Raw genomic sequence first — 3235 nt, 5'->3', positions numbered from 1 at the left:
TCTGTATACTTCTTTATTTCAATCATACTTTCAATATCGTCCACCACCCAATATCCTACATTCTCCGATTCGAAACTTCAAATTATTGAAGAAACAAATATTTTCTTGCAAATCTGAATTAGTATTAGAATCACATGATGCGCAAAGAGGTGGCACGCGAGAACGTGCCACCTCCTGGTAAGTTATATTCTCCTGTTCAAAAATTCAAATTACAGGGACCGCCAAAATTTTTCCCGTAAAACTGGATTTGTAACAGGATCATATGTCTTGCGAGGAGGTAGCACGGTCTCGCGTACTACCTCCTGGTAAGTTATATTCTCCTGTTCAAAAATTCAAATTACAGGGACCGCGAAAAATTTGCCCGTAAAACTGGATTTGTAACACGATCACATGATGCGCAAAGAGGTGGCACGCGAGAACGTGCCACCTCCTGGTATGTCATATTCTCCTGTTCAAAAATTCAAATTACAGGGACCGCGAAAATTTTTCCCGTAAAACTGGATTTGTAACAGGATCATATGTCTTGCGAGGAGGTAGCACGTTCTCGCGTACTACCTCCTGGTAAGTTATATTCTCCTGTTCAAAAATTCAAATTACAGGGACCGCGAAAAATTTGCCCGTAAAACTGGATTTGTAACAGGATCACATGATGCGCAAAGAGGTGGCACGCGAGAACGTGCCACCTCCTGGTATGTCATATTCTCCTGTTCAAAAATTCAAATTACAGGGACCGCGAAAATTTTTCCCGTAAAACTGGATTTGTAACAGGATCATATGTCTTGCGAGGAGGTAGCATGTTCTCGCGTACTACCTCCTGGTAAGTTATATTCTCCTGTTCAAAAATTCAAATTACAGGGACCGCGAAAATTTTTCCCGTAAAACTGGATTTGTAACAGGATCACATGATGCGCAAAGAGGTGGCACGCGAGAACGTGCCACCTCCTGGTATGTCATATTCTCCTGTTCAAAAATTCAAATTACAGGGACCGCGAAAAATTTGCCCGTAAAACTGGATTTGTAACAGGATCACATGATGCGCAAAGAGGTGGCACGTTCTCGCGTACTACCTCCTGGTAAGTTATATTCTCCTGTTCAAAAATTCAAATTACAGGGACCGCGAAAAATTTGCCCGTAAAACTGGATTTGTAACAGGATCACATGATGCGCAAAGAGGTGGCACGCGAGAACGTGCCACCTCCTGGTAAGTTATATTCTCCTGTTCAAAAATTCAAATTACAGGGACCGCCAAAATTTTTCCCGTAAAACTGGATTTGTAACAGGATCATATGTCTTGCGAGGAGGTAGCATGTTCTCGCGTACTACCTCCTGGTAAGTTATATTCTCCTGTTCAAAAATTCAAATTACAGGGACCGCGAAAATTTTTCCCGTAAAACTGGATTTGTAACAGGATCACATGATGCGCAAAGAGGTGGCACGCGAGAACGTGCCACCTCCTGGTATGTCATATTCTCCTGTTCAAAAATTCAAATTACAGGGACCGCCAAAATTTTTCCCGTAAAACTGGATTTGTAACAGGATCATATGTCTTGCGAGGAGGTAGCACGTTCTCGCGTACTACCTCCTGGTAAGTTATATTCTCCTGTTCAAAAATTCAAATTACAGGGACCGCGAAAAATTTGCCCGTAAAACTGGATTTGTAACAGGATCATATGTCTTGCGAGGAGGTAGCATGTTCTCGCGTACTACCTCCTGGTAAGTTATATTCTCCTGTTCAAAAATTCAAATTACCGGGACCGCGAAAAATTTGCCCGTAAAACTGGATTTGTAACAGGATCACATGATGCGCAAAGAGGTGGCACGCGAGAACGTGCCACCTCCTGGTATGTCATATTCTCCTGTTCAAAAATTCAAATTACAGGGACCGCGAAAAATTTGCCCGTAAAACTGGATTTGTAACAGGATCATATGTCTTGCGAGGAGGTAGCATGTTCTCGCGTACTACCTCCTGGTAAGTTATATTCTCCTGTTCAAAAATTCAAATTACAGGGACCGCGAAAATTTTTCCCGTAAAACTGGATTTGTAACAGGATCATATGTCTTGCGAGGAGGTAGCATGTTCTCGCGTACTACCTCCTGGTAAGTTATATTCTCCTGTTCAAAAATTCAAATTACAGGGACCGCGAAAATTTTTCCCGTAAAACTGGATTTGTAACAGGATCATATGTCTTGCGAGGAGGTAGCACGTTCTCGCGTACTACCTCCTGGTAAGTTATATTCTCCTGTTCAAAAATTCAAATTACAGGGACCGCGAAAAATTTGCCCGTAAAACTGGATTTGTAACAGGATCACATGATGCGCAAAGAGGTGGCACGCGAGAACGTGCCACCTCCTGGTATGTCATATTCTCCTGTTCAAAAATTCAAATTACAGGGACCGCGAAAATTTTTCCCGTAAAACTGGATTTGTAACAGGATCACATGATGCGCAAAGAGGTAGCACGTTCTCGCGTACTACCTCCTGGTAAGTTATATTCTCCTGTTCAAAAATTCAAATTACAGGGACCGCGAAAAATTTGCCCGTAAAACTGGATTTGTAACAGGATCACATGATGCGCAAAGAGGTGGCACGCGAGAACGTGCCACCTCCTGGTATGTCATATTCTCCTGTTCAAAAATTCAAATTACAGGGACCGCGAAAATTTTTCCCGTAAAACTGGATTTGTAACAGGATCATATGTCTTGCGAGGAGGTAGCATGTTCTCGCGTACTACCTCCTGGTAAGTTATATTCTCCTGTTCAAAAATTCAAATTACAGGGACCGCGAAAAATTTGCCCGTAAAACTGGATTTGTAACAGGATCACATGATGCGCAAAGAGGTGGCACGCGAGAACGTGCCACCTCCTGGTATGTCATATTCTCCTGTTCAAAAATTCAAATTACAGGGACCGCGAAAATTTTTCCCGTAAAACTGGATTTGTAACAGGATCACATGATGCGCAAAGAGGTAGCACGTTCTCGCGTACTACCTCCTGGTAAGTTATATTCTCCTGTTCAAAAATTCAAATTACAGGGACCGCGAAAAATTTGCCCGTAAAACTGGATTTGTAACAGGATCACATGATGCGCAAAGAGGTGGCACGCGAGAACGTGCCACCTCCTGGTATGTCATATTCTCCTGTTCAAAAATTCAAATTACAGGGACCGCCAAAATTTTTCCCGTAAAACTGGATTTGTAACAGGATCATATGTCTTGCGAGGAGGTAGCATGTTCTCG

This window comes from Vespa crabro, chromosome 16, assembly GCF_910589235.1.
Source record: "Vespa crabro chromosome 16, iyVesCrab1.2, whole genome shotgun sequence".
Lineage (NCBI taxonomy): Eukaryota > Metazoa > Arthropoda > Insecta > Hymenoptera > Vespidae > Vespa > Vespa crabro.
Note: the sequence above shows the minus strand (reverse complement) of the source record.